General features: G+C 36.2%; 1 long non-coding RNA gene across 1 annotated transcript; it reads right to left on the bottom strand.

The window, feature by feature from the left end:
- Positions 1-783: 783 nt before the first annotated feature.
- On the bottom strand, positions 784-13,091 carry LOC148956088 (uncharacterized). Its single transcript, XR_016142195.1, has 4 exons — positions 12,970-13,091; positions 7,189-7,309; positions 2,253-2,746; positions 784-923 (listed from the first exon to the last, which is right to left on the bottom strand). It is a non-coding gene; the product is annotated as an uncharacterized LOC148956088 (long non-coding RNA).
- Positions 13,092-17,546: the final 4,455 nt, after the last annotated feature.

Genomic DNA, 17,546 nt, shown 5'->3' with positions numbered 1-17,546 from the left:
AGGTGGTAGGTAGACCGGCTACCAAGTTTTCTCTAGTTTTAACAGATCTTCTTTTTCTTTGCTTTATTTTATAATTCATATGTCTCAGTTGCCTCGATCACAGATTTTATTGTCTCAATTATAAAGTATTTTATGAATTTATGCAATTTAATTCTTAACAAAACTACGTATATCTGGTAATAACCATTTAAAGCTTCATAAAGCATGAGGTGCGTTGCCAGCAAAGTTTTAGTTCACAATAAATCATTAACAACATTTTAAGCAGTACAGCAGAAACTACACATAAGCTATAAGTGCGTCTTAAGCCTAACAACAATTTAAAATTCGTCATTAATAAATCGTTTGTTATTAATTTGAAAATTTCGAATACAGTCATTTGTTAATCACTTTAAGATAGCGTGCCACCAATGAAGAATGTAGATGGCACAACAAACAACAGTGGACGTGAAAAAACATATTAGAAAAAAAAAATACAACATTCAAGTAGTAAGCCCCAACTAGACGAGAGCATTCTAACCTAACATTTGATATGAGAAGTCACGTACGGGTGGAAAACCATTTTAATAGTAAGAAGGAAATAACTTTATCAGGAAGTAACCAATTCCCTTGTATGCATCAATTGTTGACAAAACCCCAGTTATTTATAAATCATTTGTATGTATCGTGTCCTCCATCACTGTGGATAGCACAGTGAGCACCAATGGACACGAAAAAAATTAGAAAAAATCGAATTATAAGACAGAAATAAAGTAAAACTTTAAATAATAAGCCCAAAGTTGAATGAATGCATACTACGGTAACTTAACATTACAAAAAAAGATCTCAGATACTAGTAGAAAATGACTTTAATTTCAATAGGAACAAGGGAATGACTTTCCCAGGAAGCAATCCGTTCCCTGGGATTTATATATCTTTATAGCAGCCTATCATTTTACTCTCAAAAGCCTAAGAGATATATCTAAATATTTTATCGCTATTAAATTCTAATTGATTAGTGAAAAATCGCATTTACTTAAAATATGTTTTCCCAATTCAACAGCTATTTTGACCAATTCGTTTTAACCAATGTTCCAGCCGATTAGGCGTTATATATGATTTTGCATTTATTACAAGTGAGCCGTTTCGCATTAGAAAAAAAAAATATCGTACAAACATAGAACAAAATTATTTGTGGTACCACTAAGCTAATACTGCCCAATTCAGGTTTTATCGAAGCAAACACTTTGGAGAAATCAGGGTTGCAGCGGTAAAAGCCACCCGGTAAGAGATTACATGTAAGGTTGAACACGTATCTGATTCATTCTTATTCCACAATTTAGGCTGCCGCCTAAATGGCTGTTATTTTTGTAACTGAAAGAGTTGGCTAAATTCAAATTCTGGGTTAGATTCCATTCACATAAACTAAAACCGAACTTTTTCTCTTGAGTATTACAATAGGTTAACATCTAACTCCAAGACTAAAACATATGCCCATGTATTCCGAAGACTTGGCCAGAGTAGATGATCTATGAGTTTAGCTTACATTTTTTTAATAAGAATAATTAGTTTGGCTTCTTTATTTGCGTTTTTGTGATGTTTATTATTATTTTTTTCGATTTTCTTCCATATTTTTAGTTATATATTTTTGAGTATATTTTGTTCGATTGCTAAACTTTAAGTGACGATAATTCTACTTTCTCCGATTTGTAATTTTTCTTTACTTTTTCCAACAGTTGAAAACAGAATTCAGGAAAGTGAAGGTGAATCCTTTTATAAAGTATACTCCAAACAGGATGCAGTAGCTCTTTTCACAGAGTTGTTTCGATCGTTTTATTTCTCAATTTTGCTTTTTTGGTGATTTTGGTCAATGTTATTTATCTTACTCGCAACTTCTTCATGAATAGTCTGTTTTGGTGAATGTAAAATCTACATCTATATTTTGAGTAAATAATCTAGAACATTAATTACAAATCGCGGGATGAAAAAAAAAGGTTTCATATATAGGGGAATATCCTTAAATTAAGGCCAGAGTTTTATTTCAAAGAAAGGGGTCGGAAAGTTTCATTTTGAGGTTTCTCTATCAATAACTAATTTGGCTGATCATTCTATCTATGAATGAAAATTCAGTCCTTTTATACCAACAACCTGGTGAATTAGCTGTTTTCACAAAGTAGTCGATCATTTTATTTCCTGATTTTGCTTTTTGGTGATTTTGGGAATGACTTTCCCAGGAAGCAATCCGTTCCCTGGGTTTTATATATCTTTATAGCAACCTTATCATTCTACTCTCAAAAGCCTAAAAGATATATCTAAATATTTTATCACTATTAAATTCTAATTGCTTTTTGGTGATTTTGGCGAATGTTATTTTTTGTACTCACAACCTGTTTTGGAATAGCCTGTTTTACTGAATGTACAATCCATCTCTATATTGTAGGCAAACTATTTAGAAAATTAAATAAAAACACATGGGACGAAATAAGGATTTAATATATCATAGAATATCCTTAAATTAAGACCAGAGTTAAAGAAAAGACTTTTATTTCCAAGGAAATGAAATTTTATTTCACTTCATTTCTAAAAAAGAACTTTCATTTCAAAGAAAAAAATTGAAAATTTTTCTGTCAAGATTTTCCTATAAATAAAGAAAATAATAGAGATTACAAAGAAAAAAGTTCAAGTTAGCTACATTTGAATTTACTTTGACACATCTTCACCCTGTTCGAAAATGACATCACTACGAGCCAATTCAAGCCAATTCTGGATCCTGAAAAATTAACAGCTTCAATTAATTAGTTTATCTTTTTTCTAAAAAAAGACAGTCTATGTATTGCTTAAATTGCGTATGAGACACTTTATAAATTTTATAACGCAATTAACGCTCAAAACCGATTGTCAAGAAAATTTTATTAATCAGCTAGTGAGCTTTAATGGCACCAACTTGATTTTCAAACTACTACCCAGGTCTTATTTGCGAGTTTTGTAAATGTAAACTTAGAATTGCCCAAAAATATAAATGAAATTATATTTACAATAAATTAAGGCCTGACCGATATATCGACCGACCGATATTGGCGGGCTGATATGAGGGTCAGTGTCATTATCAGATATCGGGCAGAGATTGTTAGTTATTGGCCGATATTTTTTTTTTATCCATAATTTGTCCAGATGAGGGCATCAGATTTCCTCAGGTAGTTTTGCTTGTTTAGTCCTTGGGGGTGGAGCCACCAGCTAAGTCTGACCATGGTTGAGATAGGAGCAGAGGTAACGTGAGTCAAATGAAGTCAAAATATACTTGTCGTCAATACACACCCGGTGCAGTAATGTTCTAAAGTATGGTGACTTCAAGAACGTACATCATCTGCCAAAACAACTAAAAAGAATACAATAAACCATACATTTCTGTTTAATGAATGTTCACTTGCGTGGGTGAAAGGTCCAAGGTTAAACGGTTAAAACCAAGATGCCCAGTCAGGGTCGCAGCTAAGGGGTAGAGGGGATGTTGTAAGGGGGAGGGAGTTCCAAGGTGTCGCTGCCGCGTGTCATCACCTTAGAAAATTGACCTATTTACCAGGGAAATTTAGCTTGTGTGTCTGCATTTGTCAGTATACTGGCTAATTTTGTCGACACATTCTTTAAATCACTCATCCAAACTTAAACTCTAGCTGTACCCATGTATAAAGTGTGCCTTGCATGGATTCGTTTGCGCTCTTTTGACCAAACTGTTGCCATAGATTCCAAAGGAATTTGACAACCGGTTGCATAAAAAATTTTAGTTTTATGTTATCCCAACTGGGTTTGGAGAACTATTCTCCAACCATGATATATGAGTTGGAATATTTGGAATGATATATATGTCGCGTATATTATGTCTAGAATTGGAATATTTTATGTCTTCCGTAGGTTCACAACTGAAGAGGCCCGTGACTTGATTCAGCGCTATCTAATAGAACACCCAGATCAAAATAATGAAAACATTGTTGGCTATAATCATAGGCAGAGCAATAGCGCTACCTAAGTAAAGAACGATGATGAAGCAATGTTTTTTTTTGCCAGTGCACTTCGTATCGAAGGAGTTGTCGTAGAAACTTCGGAAAGGGCTCATTCGATTGGAAATTTGAGTGGCTAGTGCCTTTTTTAATAGTAAAAAGTGATTGGAGGGCAACTAGCCCCCCCCCCCACACCCATCATTCCCCCAAACACATCCAATCAAAATTTTGAGATAGTCATTTAGTTCAGCGTAGTTGATTTCCACATAGAAAATATGTTTTTGAGGAGGACAGTCCCCCACAACCCTCGGGCCGAGGGTTTTAAGTTATGCCCTGAGGGCATATAAGAACGTTGTTGGCAGAATGTATTATTCATTATTCTTTTTCCTTTAGAGCAGGGCACTTCGTATCAAAGAAGTTGTCGTAAAAACTTTAAAAAGAGCTCAATCAATTGGAAATTGGAGTGGCTTGTGCCCTTTTAATAGTCGAAATTAATTGGAAGGCAACTAACCCCCCTTCCACGCCCACCATTTCCCGAAACACATCCAATCAAAATTTTGAGATAGCCAATTTGTTAAGCGTAGTTGATTTCCAAATAAAAATTATGTTTTTGAGGAAGACACTCCACAACAGCCATCAGGGCAAGGACTGTAAGTTACACCCTGGGGGCATATAAGGTTTTTTATAGAAGGCGTTGTTGTGGAAACTTCAAAAAAGGATCATTTGATTGGAAATTCTAAGAGCTGGTGTCCTTTTTAATAGTTGAAAGTGATTGGAGGGCAACTAGCCCCCCCCCCGCCCATCATTCCCCCAAACACATACCATCAAAATTTGGAGATAGCCATTTTGTTCAGTGTAGTTGATTTCTAGATAGTAAATATGTTGTTGAGGAGGACACTCCCTCACAACCCTCAGGGCAAGGGTTTTAAGTTATGCCCTAGGGCATATAAGAACGAAGTTGGCACAATGTATTATTTATTATTTTTTTTCTTTTAGAGGTGGGCAATTTGTATCAAAGAAGTTGTCTAGAAATTTCGAAAAGGGCTCATTTAATCGGAAATTGGAGTGGCTTGAACCCTTTTTAATAGTCAAAAGTTATTAGAAGGCAACTAACACACCTTCCACGCCCACCATTTTCCCAAACACACCCAATCAAAATTTTGAGATAGCCAATTTGTTCAGCGTAGTTTATTTCTGGATAGAAATTATGGTTTTAAGGAGAATGCTCCCCCCACAGCCCTCAGGGCAAGGGTTGTAAGTTATGCCCTGGGGGCATATAACGATTTTTATAGAAAGCTTTGACGTAGAAACTTGAAAAAAGGCTTATTCGATTGGAAATTCAAAGGGCTAAAGCCCCAAACATGGATGTGTTTGGGGTGTTTTTCCCTAAACACATCCAATCAAAATTTTGAGATAGCCATTTTGTTCAAAGTAGTTGAAAGTTCTGAATGTTATTGTGGATGACAACCCACCCCAGAGCCCCCTGGGAAGGGCTGTAAGTTATGCCCTGGGGGCATATAAGGTTTTTATAGAAAGCGTCATCGTAGAAACTTCAAAAAGCGCTCATTCGATGGGAAATCGAAATGGCTAGTGCTCTTTTTAATAGTCAAAAGTGATTGGAGGGCAACTAACACCCCTTCCACACCCACTATTTCCCCAAACACATCCAGTCAAAATTTGTAGATAACCATTTTGTTCAACGCAGTTGAAAGGTCCAGATGTGATATCTTTTAGCTGGACTTTCCCCCCACAGTCCTCAGGGCATGGGTTTTAAGGTACGCCCTGGGGGCATATAAGGTTTTTATAGAAAGTTATGTCGTGGAACATTGAAAAAGGGCTCATTCGATTGGAAATTCAGAGGGCTAGTGCCCTTTTTAATAGTTGAAAGTAATTGGAGGGCAACTAACATCCCTCTCACGCCCACCATTCCCCCAAACACATGCAATCAGAATTTTGAAATATCCATTTTGTTCAACGTCTTTGAAAGTTTTGGAAATTAGGTTTTTGAGGATGATAACCCCCTCAGAGCCCTCAGGGCAAGGATTGTAAGTTATGTCCTGGGGGCATATAAGGTTTTTTACAGAAAAGCGTTGTCGTAGAAACTTAAACAAAAGCTCATTCGATTGGAAATTGAAAGGGCTAGTGTCCTTTTAATAGTCGAACTTGATTGGAGAACAGCTAACCCCCCTCTCACGCCCACCATTTCCCCAAACACATCCAATCAAAATTTTGACACAGGTATTTTGTTCAACGTAGTTGAAAATTCTGGAAATTAAGTCTTTGAGGATGACAAACCCCCAAACCCTTCAGGGCAAGGGCTGTAAGTTATGCCCTGGGGTAATATAAGGTTTTTATAGAAAGAGTTTTCGTCGAATCTTCAAAAAGGGCTCATTCGATTGGAAATTCAAAGGGCTAGTGGCCTGTTTAACAGTTGAAAGTGATTGGAGGGCAACTGAGCCCCCTCTCAATCTCGCCATTTCCCCAAACACATCCAATCAAAATTTTGAGATAAACATTTTGTTAAACGTGGTTGAAAGGTCCGGAAATTATGTCTTTGAGGATGACACTCCCCCTACAGCCCTCAGGGCAAGGGTTGTAAGTAATGCCCTGGGGGCATATAAGGTTTTTATTGACGGCGTTGTCGTAAAAACTTAAAAAAAGCCCACTCGATTGGAAATTGAAAGGGCTAGTGCCATTTTTAATAGTTGAAAGTAATTGGAGGGCAACTAACCCCCCTCTTACGCCCACTATTTCCCCAAACAGATGCAATCACAATTTTTAAATTTCCATTTTGTTCAACGTAATTAAAGTTTTGGAAATTAGGTCTTTGAGGATGATAACCCCCTCAGAGTCCTCAAGGCAAGGGTTGTAAGTTATGCCCTGGGGGCATATAAGGTTTTCTATAGAAAGCGTTTGAGAGTTAAAGCAAGGACAACTCTGTACGTTATGTAGAAAAGGTGTAATTTAGCTTATGGCATCCACTTATTGGTGCTACCCTTGATTTTGAACTCGAAAAAATATATAAAAACGATTGAAAGAAAATTTGAAGAAAAAATATATAAAAACGATTGAAACGATTGACGACCATAAGGAGAAAACACTAAAAACATATTTGGAAACGCATAATCAACTAAAAATACGGGAACTTAGAACTGCTCAAAACAAATCCACCATAACGAAAAAAAGTCTTAATAAGAATCTTGCTCTTGTCCTTCCTTACCTTTTTTAGTTGATTTGTAAAAAAGAGAGTTTTCAGAAGACAACTCATATAACAGATGACACCTTAGGGGCTACTTCGAATCCAAACTGACACCATTAGGGGCTTCGGCTACCAAATGGACCTGTAAATTTTTTTCTTCTCATTAACAACTTATCTTCTACTAGGAGCAACTAGTCCCTGCTTCTGATTTACAAACTGAGTACAACATAGCTAACATAAACATAGCACAACATAAAAAAAAATGATAGTGTCAACTATATCCACACTATGCCCCCTTTACTAGATCAGTGATTAACTAACGAAGAAGATGACTGGCGGTCATTCTTTTCGGGGAATCAGCCCTCAGATCCTTAGCGATTTCGTCAAGCAGTACTAGTAGGTAGGAAAGTACAGAACAAGTTTGGTTAGTACGTATATACCATCTTGGTAGATACATACCATCTTGTTAGATATAATACCATCCATATTGGAAGATAGTGGTAAAATACCATCATGGTAGATATGATAAAAATTAAAAGTATTTAAAATATCATCTCCTTAACTGAAGAAAGTCTTTATTCTGCATAAAAGCAGGAAACCAGAAAAAACAGAATTGTTGGAGAGCAAAACCTATTGTGAAGCTTATGCGAGACACGGATAGACCGTAGAGCACTAGCACCAGGAGATGAAAGCCGAAATAGTAAGGGAAAAAATGATACAAAGCCATTTGATCTTTGAACCACACTCGAGCTGTATTGTACCCACACGTAAAGGTGAAGCAGGGTTAGAAATATTAAAACAAAGAAACTGGCATTTACAAGCATTTACAGAAAGTCCCATTTTGCTCAAAGAATCAGTCAGACCGTGCATATTATTAGCGAGGCTCGATCTAGCATGTCTAACTAATAGTACGTCATCAGCATTAGCAACATGACTAACACCAGCATTTTTTTGAAAAACAGTAGGAGACAACATTCACAGACAATCAGCAAAGACACTTAAAAATATATATGGAGATAGCACACCACCTTGCCTGACTCCCTTCTATACTGTCATTGGCTAAAATATATCTGATATCCATTTCAACCGAACAAACAAATTACAATATCAATATTGGAGAACCTTTATGACTGCTCAAATTAGGCAATGAATTCTTTGCGAATGGACGACATTGTCCAATACGCCCGAAATATCCACCGTGCAAAAATAAGTTTGTAGTTTGTTATATTCCAAAAACTTTCCCGAAAAATAAATTTTACACATCTCATTTTCTATACAAGTTTGCCTGGCCAATTCCACATCCCCCAGTTGCTTCTTTTTTTCGATATGTCCAAACTCCCCTCCTATGAAAACATTTTCTGCAAGAGCAGGTACTCAGACTACCTTTATTGTTTTTCTCAGAAATGTGCCGTCTTCCTTAGCGATTTCTATTCTAACTCGATTTGACAGGTATAGAGGTTTATCTCCATAAAAGCATAGTACCGTGACTGTGTCTGAATTGTTAACTTCTTTATTGTTAACTAAATGACTTTTTACGTAAGTTTGATCGCTACAAGAATTGATGGCGGCATCTACCGACAGTCCATTTAATTTACAGATTATCTTATATGACCCTGGGAATCGACAATTTGACCTTGTTTTCTATTGGACATATCAGACATAAGTTCAAAAAGCAACTAACAAAAATTAGCTCAATGCACATCAGACTCAATCTTTTAATTAGTTCCACTGAATTTTTCTTTCTATTTCCGGTCATACAATTTCAAACTCTTGTAAAAAATTGCTAGCGCTCCAATTAATCCTGCGTATTTCACAAGCTCTATAGTGACTTGTAAATATCTAATTTACAAGGTTTTTAAGATTAGGCATAATCCCAGCAAATTTCCCTATAGTTTGCTTAAATAGTTTGTGGATTAACCACAACCAAAAAAGTTTAAATTTGTTGAAGTTAAAAAAGTATATATTTATTTATGTATGTATTTTTTCTCGAAAATGTTTCGACATTTTTTCAGAAAAATTGGTATCCTGGGATTTTCTGGCCTAAAAATGATCTGTATAGGTCAGAAGTTTCAGAAAATTTGTTAAGAGCCTTAATTTTGCAAAAAAAAGGCCGAGGGTAATGTCATGTTATGAGCATACATACGTCATGTTTGCCTCGGTAGCAGTTGTATCGTAATTAGTGTTTATGATGAAAGAAAAATTACGCAAGAAACATATGATCGACAAGATAAATCAAGTCATTGACGTCATTCTTATTAGTATATTTCAAGAGAGTAAATTACATCATTTACACCCTTCCTCCTTCTAAGGAGTAATCGCATCATTTATATATATATGACACATGCAACATTACAAAAGGACCATAGCTGAGTACAAATAACAAGTGGAATTAGTCTATTTACAAAAGACATTTAAAGCAGTTTCATAATGCCTAGAAAACAAATGAACAACCTAGACCATTAAATCTGACCAGACCAATCCAAACAGCTAAGGTAAAGGGTATTCAAAAAATGTCTAAGGCAATGTTAAATGAAAATAACAAAAAAGAAATGTAGAGTCATAATGCTTGCGTCAGGGACAATTACAACGAGTCATGAACAAAAGTCAAGAACAAAGAAATACTTGGTTCGAAGAGAACCGGCAGCAAGAATTAAAACGAGTCAAAAACTAAAGTGAAAAGCAAAGAAATATACGGTTACAATGTTAACAAGACATACGACAACGAATAATAGAACGAATTATACTTAAAAGTGAAGAATAAAGAAATAAGTTGTTAGAGACTAGCAACAGCAAGAATTACAATCTATAGTGAGAAATCATGCAGCAGAACGAGCCAAAAATAAAAGTTAAGAAAAAAATATTATGTTAGAAGAAAAAAACCATCACAATCTTCGACCCAAACAAAATATGGCGTAAAACCCAGTACAAACCTACAAAGGTGTCATAAACGACGCAACTTTTGATTACAATGCATTTGGACCCTTCAACGTTTTATGTATTTTTGGGGAACACTCCATTTTTCCGAGGAAAGAGTAGCTAACAAAGGTCACTCATTTGGGGGTTACTACTTACAAAGAGAATCAATATATACAAGCATGCCACATGCCAAGGACCAGAACCTGACCTTAAAATTTGCTACATAGTTTTTTCCGGCGACAAAAACAATCTAAAAAGGTCACAATTTTAAGGAAGAACTTATATTTTTCTCGTGGTGGTTGTATCGAACCTATGTTGACACCATGACATTAAGAAGATGCTCACAATATCTGCAGTAAGAAGATAAGTAACAAAAAGAATAAATTTATACATGCCTGCCACTTAGCCTTACCGGCACGGGCTTCGAAATAGGTTACATATTTATTTTCTTAAAACTAGCACATTGACATTTCTAGCTACAAAAACAATTTAAATATGTCACAACTTCAAGGGAAAATTCGTATTTTACCCAGGGTGATCGTATCGAAACCATGGCTACGCTATTACATCAAGAAAAGGCTCACACTGTCTCCGGTTGGAAGATAAGCAACACATAGAATCAACACATACAAGCCTGCCATGCCTAGACATAAAGAAGACTTGAGAGACGAACATTTGGGAATTAAAATGTACTCATTGAGACACCTGCCTCGCGCCACTCCTCCTCACAGCTGATGTATACTTACGCATCACTTCGAATGATTTTTTAGAAATACGAAGCAAATCAGTTTAGTTAAATGAATTTGTAAAATAAATATAAGAAACATTTTGCGTAAACCTTACCCAGGCTTAGGCTAAACGAAGGGAGATGATACATTTACTTATACCCCCCCACCCCCTAGACCTTTTCCCACATTTGTCTGAAGGCTCATGGAGAATTAGAAGATATGAGCATTTAAATTTGCTCTTTCAGACACTGGCACCCGTCCCTCCAGTCTACACAATGACTCACCTTTATGGTACCTGATGCATAATTATATATAACTAAGCATAATTTCATGAAAAATTATTTGAATTAACTGAGTTGAATTTAGCATTAAGATAAATGTCCGCATTAACAATTTGTCTTGTACGAACTACTTGACTTTTCACAAACTAATCTGCCACCATGTGGTACTACTCCCTCTGCAGTTGGAAGCTCAATACATGGTTTTCTTTTCATACTTATGAAGGATTAGACAACGAGTCTTAGGCTTAGTAAGGCTTGAGATATTAGGCCATTGAAACGTACTACTTTTGGGATATCACTCCCTCCCCTATAAAAAGACCAACCATCCCTTCTTAATAATAGATCACTTATATGAAACCAATTTTTTAATTAAATAAAGCAGTAGCAAAAACACCAGAGACATTTCTGCAAAGTAAAAACAGGTATCTACTTGCAGCACCCTTGTGGACATTATCAACATTTTTCACCAAAAAACATTACCAAACAATTTTAACCCCGCTGAAGATTTCCCCTGGACAATTACCTCGTAAAATTTCGCATCCAAAAGAAGAAAAGACAAATAAAAAGAATTATGTCGATGAGCTCAAGTAAATTTTTTTCAGAAAAATTAATCTCCACAGCAATTTCTCCCCCTGGGAATCCCCCTCCCGAAAACACTATCCCGTGAAAAATCATCGTATGTTTCCCAATAATAAATACTATTATTGGTTTCTATAACCAATTATTGTTTTATTAAAAACAATTCTATTATTAAAAGGTATTGTTTCTATAATTGTTTACAGAAACAATTGACAAATTGCAAAACTTACAGTCCTTTCCCTAAGGACTATGGGGGGGGGGGGTTGTCACCCCCAGCAGTATTTTTATTGGACCTTTCAATTATATGCCTATCTGGATTTCATGCATGTCTTTGGGAAAAAAAGGGACAGGGGTGGGGGACTAGTTGCTTCCCCTCCAAGCAGTTTGGTTTATAAGCATTATTAGCAAGCGTGATATTTTTTTTTTTTTTTTTTTTTTTTTATTTTTGAACACAGCAGAGCTTTTTCTTAATTTTCAGAAAAGACAGACCCTAAAAATATTCTAGCATACCTGCTTGATGAACATTATAAAAAAGCTCAAAAGACGTATCATTGAACAATTTGACAAGTTTGGCAGTTCCCTGTCATACTAATCACCTTAATTGTAATCTTCCCAAACAGAGGATGCATTTTATTTATGGCGTATATACATTACATAGACAGTATTTTGCTTAACAATTAGCAAGAGATTATAACTTTTATTTGCTTTAGACTAGCCTCTCCTTATCTTTTCGAACTACTGACAAATTAAAGATCCCCAATCAATTTTTATCAAAAATTTTTCGGAAGCTTCCTCAGGAGCCACAATTTCAGCAGTGGACCCTTTGTCTTTGAACCTGTCAGCCAAAACTGACACTCTCAAAATGACATTTATGGCATCGAACGCCCTTAAGTGTAGCTTATTGTTGTTTTATAACTTCTTTTAATGTCTCTCCTGCTTTTGGTTATAGACCCCAAAATATGAATTTGGCCTTTCGGAGCTTATGATATTCATTTTTTTAAATGAATACTTTATCTTATTTCCTATCTTTTAGGGTAAAATCTTAAGAGTTTTCTATTCGGTAAACTAATTTACTACTGAGTGAAGCTTTAGAACAGTAAATGGCCTCGCCTCTTGGATAACAGAGTCATCTTTAATATGCCCGTATTGACAAAATTATAATATCCATTTCTTATCAGGTGGCAGCAAAATTCAATTCGAGCCAAAGGCTTGATTTAGGATCAAGTCTTGCAGAAACATACTTAGCATATTTGTTCAATATTGAAGTTATGCTTTAAAGTAAACAAAAATGGCCTCACCTCTAGGATAACACAGTCTTCTTTAATATAGCCTTTTTCCGGATTACAGATGTCACTGCAAGACACATAATTACTAAATCCCCAATCATTTTCTTTTGCGCAGAACAGATGCTGAACTTCTGAATAAAAAAAGAAGTATTACAAGTATTTAAATCAAAATATTTAATATTAATTTTTATTAATTAAAATAATTATTCAATTACTTCAAAATTGAATACTAACTATTTAAATACATTATTATATACTAAATTAAAATTGAGTATTTATCATTAATTTTTAAATTTTAATAGTATTTATAACAATTATAATTACTTAAATATGGAAATTTAAATCCATTATTTAAATAGTAAACAATTAAATCATAAACTTTAATATTAAATGCTATATTATTGAAAGTGTTTAAATTCAACTGAAAGTACTCAAATTCAAACAGCAACAGTGATCTGATATATCTTTATTTTTTAAGGTCATTTACTTATTTTCTATAGCTGATTTAGCTACTGATTTGTCATCAATATCTATAAGCTTTTAGCCTTTATTGCGACTTGATTCCTTAACCCTTATTAGTGCTTATGGAGACTTTTAGGAATAAAATTAGAAAGCTCTTTTTCTCGCCAATGCTTTGATTTCAATAGCTTTTGGTATGTCCGGTAACTTTTCTGAAAACTTCAGCAAACTTGTCAAAAAATATCCCCCAATCACACATTGACTATTGCTAAAAATGAAAAACCCAAAGATTTTCATCAATTTTCAGTCCCTAAGTGACGTTGCCGAATTTCCCAGAACCTCCAATAAATTTATATGTCAAATTTATTACCAAGCCACCCCAAGACAAATTTTTGTTATTTTTCAAAATGACTGAATATCAATCAACCAGCATGACTGAGTTTTCTGAAAGTTATAAGCAAAGGCCTGTTTTATTGAGAAATCGAAGTTCCTATTAATTCTTCGTTATCTCTGATTATCTAAACTTTTTTTTTAAAATAAATTAAGTAAATTAGAGTTAAACAGAGAGGAACTTACTCTATTAACTTACTTTATTAACTATATTACTTACTCTATTGATCATTCCAAATAGAGGTTGACTGAATTAGACAGGCGAGGATTTAATCAGAGGCAACGCTATAGCGTTGCCTATAGCAAAAGCCATACGGCTCCAATGTTTTATTATTATTTATTTATTTTTTTTCCCCCAGGGGCACTTCATATGGTCGTCATATAAACTTCAAAGAGGGCTCATTTAATTGAAAGTCAAGAGTTCTAGCGCCCTTTTTAAAAGTGAAAAGCGATTGGAGGGCAACTAGCCCCCCACGCCATTATTTTCCCAAATACATCCGATAAAAATTTTGAGATAGCCATTTTGTTAAAAATACTCCAATGATCACATAACAAAAACTTCGGTGTCGACACAACCCCCAAGGGCCCGGGGGCAGGAGTTGTAAGTTATACCCTGGGGGCATATATGGTTCTTATGGAAGGAATGCTCGTATAAACTTCAGAGAAGATTCATTTGATTGCAAATTGAAAGTTCTAGTTCACTTTTTAAAAGTCAAAAGAGATTGGAGGGTAACCAGCCCCCCCCCCCCCCAAGGTTCTTTTTTTCCAAATGCATCCGATAAAAATTTTGGGATGCCCATTTTGTTACAAATAGTTCAAAGATCATATAACAAAAACTTCGGTGTCAACAAAACCCCTCAGTGCCCGGGGGCAGGTGTTTTAAGCTATGCCCTGGGGGCATATATGGTTCTTACGGAAGGGATGCTCGCATAAACTTCAAAGAGGGCTCATTTGATTGGATATTGAAAGTTCTAGTTCACTTTTTAACAATCAAAAGAGATCAGAGGGCACCTAGCCCCCCCCCCCTCCCCACCCTTTTTTCCTCAAATCCATCCAATAAGAACTTTGAGATAGCCATTTTTTAAAAATAGTTCAAAGACCATATAACGAAAACTCCAGGGTCGACACAGCCCCTCCGGGCCCAAGAGCAGGCGTTGTAAGTTATTCCCTGAGGGAATATTTGAACCTTATGAAACGGACGCTCGTAAGAACTTCAGAAAGGGCTCATTTGATTGTAGATTGTAAGTTCTATTTCAGTTTTTGAGAGTCAAAAGAGATTGGAAGGAAACTTTTCCCCAAATGCATCCAATAAAAATTTTGAGATAGTCATTTTGTTTAAAATAGTTTAAAGATCATATAACAAAAACTCCGGTGTCGGCACAACCCCCCAGGGTCCAGGGGAAGGCGTTGTAAGTTATGCCCTGGGGGAATATATGGTTTTTATGGAAGGGATGCTCGTATAAACTTAAAAGAAGTCTCATTTAATTGGAAATTGAAAGTTCTAGTTCACTTTTTAACAATCAAAAGAGATCAGAGGGCACCTAGCCCCCTCCCCCCATCCACGCCCTTTTTTCCTCAAATTCATCCGATAAGAACTTTGAGATAGCCATTTTCAAAAAAATATTTCAAAGACCATATAACAAAAACTCCGGGGTCGACACAGCCTCCCAGGGCGCAAGGGCAGGCGTTGTAAGTTATGCCCTGAGGGAATATATGGTTCTTATGGAAGGGATGCTCGTAAAACCTTCAGAGAGGGCTGAAGGGCTTCAGAGATTTCCGCTGATAGAATTGTCCGTGGTGAGGGAAGGTTCTGGGGGTGAGCTTTCAAGGAGAAATTTTACACGGGAGAATTTTTTGGAATTCCTATACGAAATTCGTTTTATTTGTCTTACTTTCTCTTTGGCAACTTAATTTTACATGTGGAGATTTTTGGGAGAACTGCCTAGGGGAAATTTTCAGTGGGGTTGGAATTTTCTGAGGATTTTTTAGTAGAGGGGGATTTTCAACGGAAGAAATTCTTCATGGCGAAGTACCACCAGGAGAAGATCTCCATGAGGAATTTTTTCGCGGGAGGAACTTTCTATTTGGGGGGGAGTGTAAATTGTAAGTTCTAGTTCAGTTTTTGAGAGTCAATAGAGATTGGAGGGCAACTAGCCCCCCCCCACGCCTCTTTTCCCCCAAATGTATCTAATAAAAGTTTTGAGATAGCCATTTTGTTAAAAATTGTTCAAATTTCACATAACAAAAACTCAGGTGGCGAAACAACACCCCAGGGCCCAGGGGCAGGGGCTGTAAGTTATGCCCTGGGGAATATATGGTTCTTATGAAAGAGATGCTTGTATAATCTTCAGAGAGAGCTCAGTTGATTGAAATTAAAAGTTCGAGTTCACTTTTTAAGAGTAAAAAGAGATCCAAGGGCAACCAGCCCCTCCCCCCCCCCCGCCTTCTTTTTCCAAACCCATCTGATGAAAATTTTGAGATAGCCATTTTGTTAAAAATAGTCCAATGATCACATAACAAAAACTTCGGTGTCGACACAACCCCCAAGGGCCTGGAGGCAGGAGTTGTAAGTTATTCCCTGGGGGCATATATGGTTCTTATGGAAGGAGTAATTGTATAAACTTCAGAGAGGACTCATTTGATTGGAAATTCAAAGCTCTAGTTCACTTTTTTAGAGTCAAAAGATATTGGACGGTAACCAGCTCCCCCCCCCAAGGCCTTTTTCCCAAATGCATCCGATAAAAATTTTGAGATGCCCATTTTGTTAAAAATAGTTCAAAGATCATATAGAAAAACTTCGGTGTCGACACAACCCCTCAGTGCCCGGGGGCAGGTGTTTTAAGCTATGCTCTGGGGGCATATATGGTTCTTACGGAAGGGATGCTCGCATAAACTTTGAAGAGGGCTCATTTGATTGGAAATTCAAAGTTCTAGTTCACTTTTTAAGAATCAAAAGAGATCGGATGGCACCTAGCCCCCCCTCTCCACGCCCTTTTTTCCTCAAATCCATCCAATAAGAACTTTGAGATAGCCATTTTTTTTTAATAGTTTTAAGACCATATAACGAAAACTCCGGGGTCGACACAACCCCCCAGGGCCCAAGAGCAGGCAATGTAAGTTATTCCCTGAGGGAATATATGACTTATGAAACGGATGCTCTTAAAAACTTCAGAAAAGGCTCATTTGATTGTAAATTGTAAGTTCTATTTCAGTTTTTGAGAGTCAAAAGAGATTGGAAGGCAACTTTTTCCCAAATGCATCCAATAAAAATTTTGAGATAGTCATTTTGTTTAAAATAGTTTAAAGATCATATAACAAAAACTCCGGTGTCGGCACAACCCCCCAGGGTCCAGGGGAAGGCGTTGTAAATTATGCCCTGGGGGAATATATGGTTTTTATGGAAGGGATTCTCTTATAAATTTCAAAGAGGGCTCATTTAATTGGAAATTCAAAGTTCTAGTTCATTTTTTAACGATCAAAAGAGATCAGATGGCACCAAGCCCCCCCCCCCCTCCACACCCTTTGTTCCTCAAACCCATCCGATAAGAACTTTGAGATAGCCATCTTTTTTTAAAAATAGTTCAAAGACCATATAACAAAAACTCCGGGATCGACACAGCCTCCCAGGGCCCGAGGGCAGGCGTTGTAAGTTATGCCCTGGAGGAATATATGGTTCTTATGGAAGAGATAGTCGTAAAACCTTCAGAGAGGGCTCGTTTGATTGTAAATTGTAAGTTCTA

Source organism: Artemia sp. Qi Xiang Cuo, chromosome 1 (assembly GCF_049724085.1).
Source record: "Artemia sp. Qi Xiang Cuo chromosome 1, ASM4972408v1, whole genome shotgun sequence".
In the NCBI taxonomy this organism is placed as follows: domain Eukaryota; kingdom Metazoa; phylum Arthropoda; class Branchiopoda; order Anostraca; family Artemiidae; genus Artemia; species Artemia sp. Qi Xiang Cuo.
The sequence above is the reverse complement of the archived record's forward strand: the minus strand, read 5'-3'. Positions and strand labels throughout refer to the sequence as shown.